The sequence below is a fragment of the Apium graveolens genome, chromosome 11, assembly GCF_009905375.1.
Source record: "Apium graveolens cultivar Ventura chromosome 11, ASM990537v1, whole genome shotgun sequence".
NCBI lineage: Eukaryota > Viridiplantae > Streptophyta > Magnoliopsida > Apiales > Apiaceae > Apium > Apium graveolens.
The window spans coordinates 73,914,676-73,930,204 of NC_133657.1; the positions used below are offsets into that span (position 1 = coordinate 73,914,676).

At 38.9% G+C, this 15,529-nt stretch overlaps 2 non-coding genes across 2 annotated transcripts; one reads left to right on the plus strand and one right to left on the minus strand.

The window, feature by feature from the left end:
• Window positions 1–1,487: 1,487 nt before the first annotated feature.
• On the minus strand, window positions 1,488–1,592 carry LOC141699522 (small nucleolar RNA R71). Its single transcript, XR_012565976.1, has one exon. It is a non-coding gene; the product is annotated as a small nucleolar RNA R71 (small nucleolar RNA).
• Window positions 1,593–13,630: 12,038 nt separating this feature from the next.
• On the plus strand, window positions 13,631–13,737 carry LOC141699268 (small nucleolar RNA R71). Its single transcript, XR_012565743.1, has one exon. It is a non-coding gene; the product is annotated as a small nucleolar RNA R71 (small nucleolar RNA).
• Window positions 13,738–15,529: the final 1,792 nt, after the last annotated feature.

Consider the following 15,529-nt stretch of genomic DNA (forward strand, 5'->3'; position numbering starts at 1 on the left):
GATATCAAATCATCATCCGTCGGGACTATATTGAGTCATCTGTCGGGACTATATTTCTTATCCGTCGAGTGCTATATAGTTCACTAAGTTGAATCTACTAAGGTGTTTTGTTAATGAAATCATCAAGTTCACAACATATTCCCAACATATCCCCTGTGTTCAAATTGATTTGTTAACTGATGTTTTGGGGGAAAAGTAACTTCTGAAAGTACCTATCTCTAAACTTTGAATAAAGTTAAAATGTTTTGGAAAGTGTGCTGTGATAGAATTGTTTTGAAAAAAGATAGGTAAGTGGTTTGGAAAACTGGATAAATTTGATCAGATAATTGGATGAGCGTGCGCAAGGGCCTGTAACGGCCAAGAAGATAGCGTAAGAGGCGAAGTGGTTGCGCACCCTATTATAACCACCAGCCCAGCGTGACAGGGACCTAGCTAGTCTCTGAGTTCCGGAATAAGTTTCATGGGATGGCAGATGGAGCCGTCCTATGGAGATAGCCTGATCAGCTGTCTCACCATGGATCATCCAATACTTTTATATCTGAGCGAGATTTTGTGGTTCCCGTAATGGAACTGATGATTTTGGGTCCCCGTAACGGGACAAAGGTTTTATGGTTCCTATAATGGAACGAAAGATTTGGAAATAAAAGTAGCATGCTAAAATTGAACTCTGATATTTACACAGCACAACTAATGAGATGTTTTATATAGCATGCTAGTTATTGATATCCAGTTTTCACTTGTTTTACTTTCTTTCTATAAGCAAGTTATGATTTCTGTTCCTATAAGTGTTTATCATAAAAATTTTATGATTATTATTCATATAGTGGTACTGTTGAGCAATTGATTGCTCACCCTTGCAAAATATTTTATATATGTATTGCATATACCTAGGTGATTCTTCTGTGGTAGTCCGGGCAGAGTTCCAGTTCCTTCCGTGTCAGGCTCCTCTGAGGTATTTGTATCAGACCAAAAATGGTCTGTTGAGTTGCTATATTAAGATAGAATTGTCTAGGTGGTTATAATGAGTTAGTTTTGTAGTAATTATAACTTAAGTCATACTTAAACCTAGAAAAGATCTTGGAAAGAGGGGTCGTGATTATGTTTTATCATTGAAATGGATTATATTATGTTGATTGTTATGTTGTGGATGACGTCAACTCCTGACCCCGGGGATGAGACCGTCAGAATCTCGGCTAATAGCTTTGAGATCAATTCGAGCACGATTCAGATGATACAGGATTCAGTTCAGTTTGGGGTTCTCCGACAGAAGACCCCAACATGCACATCATAGATTTCATCGAGATCTGCGACACTTTCAAGTTCAATGGAGTTTCTGAAGATGCTATTAAGTTGAGGCTTTTCCCATTCTCTATGCGGGATAAAGCAAAGTGCTGGTTACATTCTCTACCACCAAGGTCTATCACCAAATGGGAGGATCTTGCTCAAAAATTCTTAACCAAATTCTTTTCTATGGCGAAGACTGCTGCAATCAGAAACACACTTGCTCAATTTGCTCAGCAATCTGGAGAATCTTTATGTGAGGCTTGGGATCGTTATAAGGAGATGTTTAAGAAGTTTCCTCATCATAGGATGCCTGAATGGATGATTATTAATTGTTTCTATAATGGTTTGGGGGCTACTTCTAGACCCATGCTTGATGCAGCATCCGGAGGAGCCATGTGGGCCAAAAGCTTCGACGAAGCTTATGAATTGATTGAACTGATGGCTGCTAATGAATACCAGAATCTTACTCAGAGACTATCTCATGTCAAGGTAGCAGGAATTCTGGAGTTAGATACAACTACTGTTATAGCTGTTCAGCTTAAGGCTTTGACGATGAAGGTGGATTTTTTTGGCTAATTATGGAGTTAATCAGATCACTAGTGTCTGTGAGCTTTGTGTTGGTGCCCATGAGACAGAGCAATATGCTATTTCTAGTGAATCAGCTCAGTTCGTGAGCAACTTTCAGAGGTGACAGCAACCTGTGCCAGCCACATATCATCCTAACAACCGCAATCATCCTAACTTTAGCTGGAGCAATACTCAGAATACGGTTCAGCGGTCTTATCAGCAGTATCCAGCAAAGTAGTACAACCCTCCTGGTTTTCACAACCGCAATATACACCAAGACAACAACTCCAGCTGCAACAGTATAATGAAAAATCTGAATTGGAGGAGTTGAGGCTCATGTGTAAAAGCCAAGCGATTTCTATCAAGACCTTGGAAAATCAAATTGGACAAATTGCCAATACCTTGCTAAATCATCAACCTGGTACACTCCCTAGTGACACTGAAGTACCAGGAAAGAGGGAAGCTAAGGAGCAGGTAAAGGCAATTACATTGAGGTCTGGGAAGGTTGCAACTCCTGAACACTCTCAAGTTTTGGATGAAGAAGCTGTAGTTGAAGAAGAAGTGCAGAAGGAAGCAGAAGTGGAACCAAGTACGACTACAGTTGAATACACTCCTCCTGAGGGCAATATAGGGGAGAAACTGATATATCCTCCACCCCCCTTTACTAAGAGACTGCAGAAGAAAAAGCTGGATAAGCAGTTTGAGAAGTTTCTAGAGGTGTTCAAGAAACTTCATATCAACATACCTTTCGCTGAAGCTCTTGAACAGATGCCTGGTTATGCAAAGTTTATTAAAGGTATACGGTCTCGGAAAGTGAAGCTTGATGACTTAGAGACCGTTTCTCTCATGGAGGAATACAGTGTTGTGTTGTAACAGAAGTTGCCTCCGAAGCTTAAAGATCCTGAAAGCTTCACTATTCCTTGCACCATTAGAAAAGTGTCATTTGACAAATGTTTATGTGACTTGGGAGCTAGCATCAATCTGATGCCTTTGTCAATCTTCAAGAAGTTGGACTAACCAGATCCAAAGCCTACTTATATGACCTTGCAGTTGGTCGATCGTTCAATTACATATCCACGGGGCATTGTTGAGGATATTTTGGTCAAGGTGGACAAACTCATCTTTCCAGCTGATTTTGTAATTCTTGATTTCGAGGAGGATAAGAAGATTCCCATAATCTTGGGAAGACCTTTCTTGGCTACTGGCCGAACCTTGATAGATGTGCAGAAGGGTGAGCTCACCATGTGTGTGCTGGATCAGGATGTAACTTTTAATGTGTTCAATGCCATGAAATTCCCTACGGAAAATGAGGAGTGCTTAAAGGTGGAGTAGGCCGATTATGTGGTTACTTCAGAACTTGATCAATTGCTAAGGTCTAATGCCTTATAAAAGGCCTTGTTAGGGAATTCAGATAATGAAGATGACGAAGGTGATGAGGAATTGCAATATCTAAATGCTTCTTCCTGTAAGTGGAAGATGGATATGCCTTTTGAATCTCTTGGAATGTAGGAGCTGAACAAATCTCCAAAGCGCCTCAAGCCATCTATTGAGGAAGCTCCTACACTTGAGCTTAAACCATTTCCTGAACACTTAAGGTATACATTTTTAAGTGATGCATCTACTTTTCCTGTTATTATTGCATCTGACCTTTTAGGTAGTGATGATGAAAAACTCTTAAGAATTATGAGAGAGTGAGAGAGTTCAAATCGACAATTGGATGGACGATAGCAAATAATAAGGGAATCAACCCTTCTTATTGCATGCACAAAATTATACTAGAGGAAGGTAGCAAGCCTAATGTTGAGCAACAGAGACAGCTTAATCCAATATGAAAGATGTTGTGAAAAAGGAAATTCTTAAGTGGATGGATGCAGGGATAATCTATCACATTTCTGATAGTTCTTGGGTGAGTCCAGTTCAGTATATACTGAAGAAAGGAGGTATCATGGTTGTAGCTAATGAGAAGAATGAGCTCATTCCTACTCGAACAGTCATGGGGTGGAGAGTTTGCATGGATTATAGGAAGCTGAACAAGGCCACGAGAAAGGATCACCTCCCTCTGCCTTTTATTGATCAGATGCTCGACAGGTTGGTTGGGCATGAGTACTATTGTCTTCTGGATGGCTATTTGGGCTATAATCAGATTTGTATTGCTTCGGAATATCAGGAAAAGACTACCTTCACTTGTCCATTTGGTACTTTCGCCTTCAGAATAGTTTCTTTTGGTTTATGTGGTGCACCTGCCATATTTCAGAGATGCATGATGGCCATGATATGATTGGTCAGAATGTAGAGGTGTTTATGGATGACTTCTCTGTGTTTGGTGATTTATTTGATGAGTGCTTGCAGAATCTTGGCGACGTTCTTAAAAGGTGTGTTGAGACCAATATGGTTCTCAACTGGGAGAAATGTCACTTTACGGTGTGATAGGGCATTATTCTTGGTCACAAGATCTCTAGTAAAGGTCTTGAGGTAGACAAAGCCAAGGTGGGGGTCATTGAAAATCTTCCTCCACCAATTTCTATTAAGGGATTTCGCAGCTTTCTTTGTCATGCGTGTTTCTATAGACGGTTCATCAAGGACTTCTCAAAAATCTCTAAACCCTTGTGCAATCTTCTGGAAAAGGATGTCCCGTTAAAGTTTGATGACGCGTGCCTAGTTGATTTTGAGTTCTTGAAGAAGAGTTTGATCACGACACCTGTCATAACTGCACCTTATTGGAATGAACCTTTTGAGATGATGTGCGATGTAAGTGACTGTGCAGTTAGATGAGTTCTTGGGCAGAGAAAGAACAACATATTTCATGTGGTCTACTATGCTAGTAAGACCCTCAATAGGGCTCAACTGAATTATAGTCTTGCTGAGAAAGAACTTCTGGCCATTGTCTACAGTTTTGAGAAGTTTCGATCTTATTTTCTTGGGATGAAAATGACAGTTTTCAATGATCACGCTGTAATTCGATATCTCGTCTCGAAGAAGGACTCGAAGCCTAGATTGATTAGATGGGTTCTTTTGCTTCATGAGATTGAATTAGAGATCAAGGACAAAAAAGGTACTGAGAATCAAGTCACTGAACATCTTTCTCATTTAGAAGATCTAAGTGCGACTTCACAGGATAAGAAATTGATAAATGAGTCTTTTCCCGATGAGCAGCTGTTTGATGTGCAAGAGGAAGAACTGTGGTTTGCAGTCATTGTGAACTACCTTGTGAGTAATATCATGTCTCCAGACTTGTCGTACGCTCTAAGGAAGAAGTTTCTTCATGAGGTAAAGTGGTACATGTGGGATGAACCATATTTGTTCAGGCAAGGAGCTGACCAAATCATCAGGAGATGTATTCCGTACAGCGAAACGGGGGGAATCTTGCGAGACTGTCATTCGACTGTTTATAGAGGCCACTATGATGGAGAGAAGACAACAACTCATGTCCTTCAAGCGGGATTCTTCTAGCCAATATTGTTTAAGAATGCACATCACTTTGTTTTGAAGTGTGATCGATGCCAGCGTGTGGGTAATATGTCCAAGAGGGATGAGATGCCTCTTAATGTGCTTCTTGAGGTCAAAGTCTTCGATGTTTGGGGTATTGACTTTATTGGGCCATTTTTCTCATCTTGTAAAAGCAGTATATCTTGCTGGCGATCGATTATGTGTCAAAATGAGTTGAAGTCAAGGCTTTGTCGATAAATGATGTGAATGTAGTGCTTAATTTTCTTTATAAGCAGATATTCACACGATTTGGGACTCCAAGAGTCATAATCAGTGACGAGGGATCGCATTTTTGTAATCGCAAGTTCACTACCATGATGCAAAGGTATAATGTGAATCATCGCATTGCTACAGCCTACCATCCTCAGACTAATGGTCAAGCTGAGGTGTCTAACAGGGAGATCAGGCATATTCTAGAGAAAATTGTGTGACCATTAAGTAAAGACCGGTCTTTGAAGCTTGATTATGTTGTTTGGGCATATAGAACAACATCCAAAACTCCGTTAGGAATGTCGCCATTTCAGTTGGTTTATAGTAAGGGGTGTCATTTTCCCGTGGAGCTTGAACATAAAGCGTATTGGGCTTTGAAAAAGTTGAACCTTGATTTGGATGCAGCTGGTAAGAAAAGAATGCTTTAATTGAATGAACTCGATGAATTTCGGCTTAAGGCGTATGAAAACAACAAAATATAAAAGTAGAAAGTCAAGAGGTGGCACGATAGGGTCTGGTGCTCAAGTCATTTGTTTCGGGATAACAAGTTCTGTTATTTAACTCTTGGCTCCATCTTTTTCCTGGAAAATTGAAATCGAGATGGTCCGAGCTTTGAAAAAGTTGAACCTTGATTTGGATGCAGCCGCACTGATTTTCCAGAAGCTACGCACGCCCGCGCTGTGAAGCGGGGTGGCCGCACTGAAAAGTCAGAAGCAAGGCATGCCCGTGCCAAGGTAGCGGGCACTCCGTACCAAATTTCCCTCTCCAACTCAAACCCATTATTCCTATTATTCCCATAATCAGTTCCCACTCCTTTTCCATAACTAATTCTCTCCCAATCTCTTATATATACATACACTTATACACAAACTTCTCCATCACTTCTCAAACTCTCAAACACACAAATCGCTCTTACAACTTCTATTCTCTTAAACTTATTCAATCTCAATGGCACCAAAAAGACAGAGAACCCAAGTAAGCAGCAGCACCACCGATTCTTTGAGTGCAGGTGGTGTGAGGCCTCGACTTTTAACTCCCGAGGCTGAGGCAGAGTATGTGAGGCTAATTTCGAAGCCTATAGTGAAGGAGCGTGGTTTTCTGCCATATGGGAAAGATGGTAAGTTGTTAGAGATGATTTTGGAGATGGGATGGGTTGCTTTTTGCGAGACACTCGCTGCTTTGCCCGTGAGTGTGGTTCGTGAGTTCTACGCCAATGCTAAGGCGGAGAAGAACGATTTCACGGTGGTTAGGGGATGACGGTGGAGTACAGTGTTGAGGCTATCTGTAGGGCGATTCAGCAGCCCGAGAGGGGGCCTGATCAGGAGAACTGGAATGAGAAGACTCTAGAGGAGTTTAACTTGGATTTGATTATTGCTACCCTGTGTGTGCCTGAGACTCATTGAAAGTTCAAAAAGAGCACGAATGAATATGCCATGTTCCCTGCTTCGTGCATAAACAGGTTTGCACGTGCATGTAATTCTTTTATTTGTGCTAACATCATGCCATCTTCTCACGTGCATGAGATTACTGTAGAGCGTGCTCGTTTGTTATGGGGGATTCTTCAGGGAGACTATGTGGATCTTGGGATGGTTATCCATCAGGGTATTCTAAGGTTCTTGCGAGGGATTTCTACGGGTTCGATACTCTATGCATCCATTATGACGAAGTTGTGTGTGCTGGTTAGCATACATTAGCCCGCACATGAGCAGCTGCAGCTCCCTAGTGCTCTGATTGATAGTTCGACACCATTGAATATGATGGAGTGGTATGGTGGGAAGCCCGGTCCTAAGGGGCTTAGATATTCTTATGACCATCTGACAGGTGGAAGGCCAGTGGATCAGACTTATGCTGGTGGGACTTCACAGGCTCGTCGAGCAGCTTGGAGAGCTCAGTTGGGAGAAGAGGCTGGTCCTTCGGGATCGCAGCAGCAGGAGGAAGCATAGGGCAGTGCTGGTTTGAGTACGATGCAGTATAGGCATTTAGCTAGGAGGATGGATGCGATGCATTACATCCATAGTAGGCTTGCACATGACCTCACCCCGGCGTTGGGGACTGCATTCAAAGCCACAGGAGTTGACATCCAGTGGCCAGTATTCGGTGAGGACTCTGTGTATCCACCTCCAGACCTCCTGACATTCCACCCCTTGAGGGTGATGACCCTGTTTCTGATTAGGTATGCCTGATTCCTTGCTATTACCTTCACTGAGGACAATGAATATTTTAAGTTTGGGGGTAGTAGTTAAGGATTATGTGTTTTGTATGAGTCGCATATAGTTTGCATATTCATGCTAGTTTAGTTTATATAGTTGCATATTTGCCATGTAGTTTTTTGGTTGTAGTTTTTATGATAGTTGTTGCATATAGTTTCATGCATTTGCATTTTAACATGATTCCCTAGATGATTTTGCCGATTAATTTGTGATATTGATGCTAGTGTAGTGATGTTGTGCTTAGTGATGTTAAGTCATATCGAGTTGATTTGCATGCTAAAGACAATTGTATTTCACTAAGTCTTATAGGTTGGTTGAGGGCTAGATCAGAGTCATGGTTTGTTTATTTGTCGAAGTTTAATCGCTTGTTTATATTTAGAATTTAGGATATTCTTTTAATGATAAAATATAATTGGAGAAAATTGGATTTCATTTCTAGTTGTTGTGGCTAGGTGTCAAATGGATAGTAGCTGGCTCATTTTATATGAGTAGTCTAGGGTTGAACAAGATGGAGCAAAACGCACTCGTTCAGAAATTTGTGAAAAAAAGAGGAAAAAAAAAGAAAAAAAATGTGTTTATGCATAACTGATCATGAGTGGGCACTTTAATACTTGAGTTATTAAGTTCTTAGGGGATTTGTTCTTAGTGACCTAAGGCTTTTTATAGTCTGAGATCCACTAACCTAACGCTCGCTACATGGGTATTATTGTATAAGTCTTTTGTGGACCTCATTGCACGGTCAAATAAGCATATTTGTGTTGTTTTGTGTTGTGAATAAAAGCATGGATCCATGTAAAACTCCGATATAAGAATTGAAGTGTTATAAGTTATTTTGAGTTTAGCTTTTATTCTATTTATAACCTTGCGATTGCTTTGATGAGTAGTGAGTCATGATTATTGATCTAGTTGTGATAGTTTATCTGTAAGTATTTGCACACACACGTTTCTGGCTTGTAAGTTGATTTATGGGGCTTGATTGATCTTTGTGCGAATAATTGCATTTGTTAAGATGTTGCTTGTTGGTTGGTTTAGTTATTTTATGGGGATCGTTGCATTCATATAGTTTGCATTCATATATTTTTATTTCTTGTTCTTTGAGTCTGTTTATGCTTGAGGATGAACATCAATTCAAGTTTGGGAGTATGTTGAGTGGCATTTAGATCACTTTATAATGCTCTGTAAAGCTTTGAATTGGTGTTTTATACTCGAGTTGTTAGTATTTTTAATGTGTTTTTGTAGTGTTTTTGCATTTCAAGCATTTATCAGGAATATAGGTGAATTAACATTATTTTGATGCTAATATAGTGTTAGGATTATGTCTAGAATAAAAGCTCGTGAAAAGACCAACTCAAATCAGCAAAAAAAAAGAAGTCAGAAAATTTTCCAGAGAGTCAGCGCGCCCGCGCTGTGATAGCGCACGCCCGCGCCAGGTCGAGATAAAAGAATCATGATTCTCTTTTGATTCTGATTGATGGACTTCTACTCTACATGGGCTTCTATATATACATAACTTAAGGTCATTTTTCATAACAAGACGTACCAGAGCTTAAGGAGGATGCGTAAGAAGACCGTATAGCACAATTCAACTGAGGCGAAGAGGATCTAGTTTATTCTTGTGATTCTTTATTTTAAGTTGTAACTTTGGATGTTAATTTTCTTATTCGTGAACCTATACTCTTGTTTCGTACTTGGTTTATTATTTATTCAATGAAAAGACTACGTTTATTATACCATGCTTTCATCGGAACCCACGTTGATGATGAGTCCAATTATGGGCTAATCATTATCGTAGGGTTCTAACGAATTTATTTATGGATTTCTTTAGTTAATTTGTTTCGATGCCTTAGTGTATGGTGATTGTATGATAACCTAGTAATGGTTGTGCTTATTCGTCTTATGAGCGTCGCGAACTTATAAGATAGTGTGTTAATCTTTAATAAAGTGAAAGTGAATTTAAGGGTTTAGAACTTGCCATGCTAGCATAGGTTCATGTATTTGTTATGCATGATTTGTAAGTAATTTTAACCATCTTACTTGCCCTATGTAATCACGATAGATAACTTGTGCATTAAACCGTTATGTTGTCAAATTCTATAGACATATATGGTCTCAATATAATTGGTGTCTATTCAGCTTCTATCTCTTTTGTGAATGTCTGGCAGTATGGTATTCGTACAACAAAATTTGGCGTTTATCAGTTTCGTGTTATCTGTTTAGTGTCATCACCATTACATGCTAAGGTTAAGAACAAAAAGGCTATTGAATGAAGTAATTAATGAAGTTAAAATCCCATGTTTGTGTCATATAGTATTCAACTCTCTTTAATCTCTTAGTTAATGTTCTTTAGTATAATCTCTTAGTTATTTGTAGTTATAAACAAGCTCAATTTGTTATTCGTCTTAGCATTGGATAATAACCATACCATTGTTGCATAAATACATTGATTGAAATTAACCTAAACCAGTCCATGTGGGAAAGAACTAGAATTTATTCTATATTACTTACGATCGCGTATACTTGCGTGAATATTAGCGTGTGTTCTAGCCCGAACACTTTATTCAGCTTCCGATAATCCATGCATACTTGTTATTCCCAAACAATCTAAATAAGAATTACAGAAGGGGGTTAAATGTAATTTTGGCTTCTTTTTAATTTTAAGAACAATTATACTATAAATATATAACTGTGTGTGATTTAGCAATGGTGCGGAATGAAAGTAGTAAAAAAATCAAATCACAAATTAATCAAATACAAGTATTTAAAAACTTTCTGGTGGATTGAACTTTTCCACCAGAGATATATATTAAGTTGAGAACTCTGTGTAACAAAATTGTTCACAGCTGCTTACAAGTTGAAATACAAGAATAGAGAAATTCTTTACATAGTTTGCCTTATTTATTTCTCTGGTAAGATGCTTACTTACTTGGATACTTTTCAACTTGTTACACTTGGTTTATATATCACCAAGTTACATGATAAAAAGACAAGATAATAAGAAAAACTGTATATAATCTAAATTCATGCTGCTACACTTTTCTTTCCAGCATCATTGAATATCATCTGTTTAGCATGGAAATGGAAATGCTTTTTTGTTCTCTAAATCCTTCAAACAGGCTGCCACATTCCATTTGCATACAACCAACACATGTGTCTGTCAAGTCACTATCAACTGCTCTTTTGAATTTTATCAATCATCCGTTGAGACTGTCTTTTTGGAAGTTAACTCTATTTTATTTATTCAAGATTACAAGGCATCTAATATTTACAATTCACCATCCTATCTTGCATATCAATCCAGTAGTCAACATGACTTAATCATTCTACAACACATAGTTCACTAAGCCATTTAAGTATATAGAAATGTGCTGCTAATCTTATTGTACATAAGCTACTCTTTCAACGGATGTTGAAATGATCATCCGTTGAAAGCTACAAAATCACTTAATTAAAAATCTACTTAGTGTTTTGTTTGAGTTAATATCAAGTACACAATATATTCCTAACAATACTCTCTACCCTGTGACTGTCCGAGTAGGGATGAACTCATTCTTCTCATTAGCCATAATTGTAATGCCTCCTTTCTTAGGCACACACTGCATCGGGCTCACCCATGAACTGTTTGAAACAGGATAAATGATCCCTGCATCCAGCCATTTAAAAATTTCTTTCTTTACCACCTCTTTCATGATAGGATTGAGTCTACTCTGATGTTCAAAGGTAGATTTATTCCCTTCCTTAAGCGTAATTTTATGCATACAATATGAAGGGATGATTCCCTTGATATCTGCTATAGTACACCCGATTGTTGATTTCAACTCTCTCAGAATTCACAAGAGCTTGTCTTCATCAATACCTGAAAGGTCAGATGTAATAATAACAGGTAAAGTAGATGCATCACCTAAAAAGGCATACATCAAGTGATCAGGCAGTGGTTTGAACTCAAGTGTGGGAGCTTCTTCAATAGATGGTTTAAGACACTCCTGAGAATTTTTCAGCTCTGCTAATCTAAGAGACTCGAACGGTAAATCTAACTTCCTCTTCCATGGAGATGCATTCAAAAACTAAAGTTGCTCTACCCCTTCTTTGTCTTCACTATCAGATTCCCCTATTAAGGCTCTCTCTAAGATATCTGACCTTAACAATTGATCAAGTTCCGAATTCACTACAGAGTCGACCAGCTCTATTTTATAGCATTCCTCTTTATCTGTGGGGAATATCATTGCATTGAAGACATTAAAAGTGACATCCTGATCCTGAACCTTCATTGTAAGTTCTCCCTTTTGCACATCGATCAAAGTTTGGCCTATAGCTAAGAATGGTTTTCCCAAGATAATAGGAATCTTCTTATCCTCCTCAAAGTCTAGGATGATAAAATCAGCAGGGAAGATGAGTTTATCCACCTTAACCAAGACATCCTCCACTATACCTTGCGGATAAGTGATGGACCGATCAGCCAATTATAAGGACATGTTTGTAGGTTTTGGATCAGGCAGACCAAGTTTTTTGAAGATAGACAATGGCATCAGATTGATGCTAGCTCCCAAGTCACAAAAACACTTGTCGAAAGATAACTCGCCAATGGTGCATGGTATCGTGAAGCTTCCTGGATCTTTAAGTTTAGGAGGCAGTTTCTGTAGCAGCACCGCACTGCACTCTTCCATTAGAGAAACGGTTTCCAACTCCTCAAGCTTCAACTTTCGAGATAGAATGCCCTTCATGAACTTAGAATAGCTCAACATCTTCTCTAGAGCTTCCGCAAAAGGTATTTAATGTGGAATTTCATGAAAACCTCCAGAAACTTGGCAAATTGTTTGTCGAACTTCTGCTTCTGAAGTCTTTTAGGATATGGAGGAGGCGGATAGACCTGTTTGTATTTTGTATTCTGCTCAGGAATAGAGTGTTCAATAGAAATTTTCTTCATTTCCGCTTTGCCATCCTTCTGATCAGCTGAATCATCAATAATTATATTTGCTGGTACAGGGGCAGGCGCATGCGCGCTTAAATAGGACGCGGGCAAGCTTGGCTTCTACCGAAAAATTTCAGATTCTGAATTGTGATTGTTGGCGACCTTTCCAGACGTCAGAGTAATTGCTTTCAACTGCTCTTTAACTTCTCTCTTGCCTGGGTTAGCTTCTGTATCACTAGGAAGAGTTCCTTGTGGTCGATTCAACAGCGCATTAGCAATTTGTCCTATTTGACTCTCCAAAGTTTTGATCGAAATCGCTTGGCTTTTACACACCAACCTCAATTCCTCCAATTCAGATTTTTCATTAGCCGATTGACCGAAACTTTCATGAGATTGTTGCATTACCGATGGCTGAAATTGTTGCCTAGGTGCATACTGTTGTTGAAAACCAGGAGGGTTGAATGGCTTGTTTCCAAACTGCTGATAAGACTATTGTGGATGTTACATACCACTCTGATTATTGCTCCAGCTGAAATTAGGATGGTTCCTGTTGATAGGATGATAAGTGGATGGAACTGGTTGTTGTGGTCGCTGAAAATTACTTACAAATAGTGCCGACTCATTAGATATAGCACATTGATCCGTCGCATGTGCACCTGCATAAAGTTCACAAACACTTGTTATCTGATGAACTCCATAGTTAGCCAGAGTATCCACTTTCATAGTCAACGCCTTTAGCTGAACAGCTATAGCCGTAGTTGTATCCACCTCTAGAATTCCTGCTACATTGCCTTGTGGCAGTCTCTGGATTGGGTTTTGATATTCATTAGCAGCCATCATTTCAATTAGCTCATAAGCTTTCTCATAGATCTTAGCCCATAAAGCTCCACCTGATGTTGCATCGATCATGGGTCTTGACTGTGTTCCCAAACCATTGAAGAAGCAATTGATTACCATCCAATTAGGCATTCCATGATGAGGACACTTCCTAAGCATCTCCTTGTAGCGCTCCCAAGCTTCACATAAATATTCTCCCGATTGCTGTGTAAATTGAGTAAGAGAATTCTTGATTGCAGTTTTTTTTGCCATAGGGAAGAATTTAGTAAGAAAGTTCTGAGCAAGGTCCTCCCATGTCACAGTAGAACCTGCTAGTAGAGGGTGAAACCAGCTCTTAACTTTATCCCTCAGAGAAAATGGGAAAAGTCTCAGTTTCAGAACATCTTCTGAAACACCGCTGAACTTGAAGGTGTCGCAAATCTCGATGTAATCCCTAATGTGCATATTGGGATCTTCTGTTGGAGCACCCCTAAACTGGACTGAATTCTGTATAATTTGAATCGTGTCAGGCTTGATTTCGAAGGTATTAGCTGAAATGGCAGGTCTGACAATGCTAGACTGAATGTCATTGATTTTTGGTTGAGAATAATCCTTCAATGCTTTCGTTTCTGCTTCTTGTTCTCCCATTGCAATGATCACTTCATTTTCTATTTCTTCTAGTTTTTCCTTACGGGATTGAGAACGTGTTCGCATACACATTTGATTGATTACTTGAAATACACAAACAAAGTAAACTTTGTAAGAGAATAATCTGAGTCAGTGAACTTTAACGACCACCGATGACAAGCACATATTCTAAATTTAACACCGATCCCCGGCAGCGGCGCTAAAAACTTGTTCGCATAAAAACACGCAAGTGTACGCGGTCACAAGTAGTATAAGATTAAGTTAAGTTCGTTTCCACATAGATTGGTTTAATTCAGAATGTGCACTTATGCAACAATGTATGATTATTATTCACTGCTAAGACAAGTATCAAATTGAGTTTGATTATCTTAAGTAATTATGCTAGAATGAATTAACTAGGAGATTATAAATCAAGTTACTTATATTGAATAAAACATGGGATTCTAACTTCATTAAATACTTCGTTCAGAGTTTATGCCTTTAATCATAGTATGTGATGGTTACGATAATTAATCAGACAACATGAAATTAGTACATGATATTTTACTCAGCATCCACAAATTAAATAGAAGCTGGACATACACCAATTATGCTTAGACCCTATATGTCTATAAGATTTGAAAACATAATGATTTAAAAGCAAGTTATCCATTGATATTACACAGGGTAGCGTAAGATGGCTAAAATTACATTACGAATCATGCATGACAAAACATCCTTAAACCTATGCTATCATGGAAAGTTCTAAACCCCTATATCCACTTTTACAATCAATAGAGATTAACAATACAACTTAGATGTTAGCTACGCATCCAAGAAGAATAAGTACAACCATACTAGGAAATCAATAATTCATCACACACTGAAAACTTTACGGCAATCAACTACTAAACTCCATAAATAAATCCGTTAGAATCCCACGATAACGATTAGTTCATAATCGAACGTCTCATCGTCATGGGTTCCAATGAAAACATGATAGTAAAAAGGTTCTGAATACTATAAGAGAACATAAAAGTACTAAGGTTTGAAAAAAAAATCCGGAACAAGTATCCAAAGTATCGCCTAATTAGAAGAATACAAAAGAATGATGTAGAACTAAATCTTCTTCTTCTTAGCCGTCTTGTGTGCTTTTGGTTTTCCAGAGTTCTCTCCTTGTTCCTTCTTGTTTAATTCGTCTCATTTTCTTTATTTATATGCTCCAGGTTGACTTGGCCGCTCATAATATCCAAAATGAACTAGAATCAGGATTCTGCCTACCCGAACTAGCACGGGCATGCCTGTATGGAGTGCGGGCGCGCTCTGCTTCTGGACAATTGGGCGCGGGCGCGTCTGAGTCAAGCACGGCGCTCTTGGCTTCTGGAAAAATTCCTGCAGAATTCTTGTTTCTCGTTCTGATCTT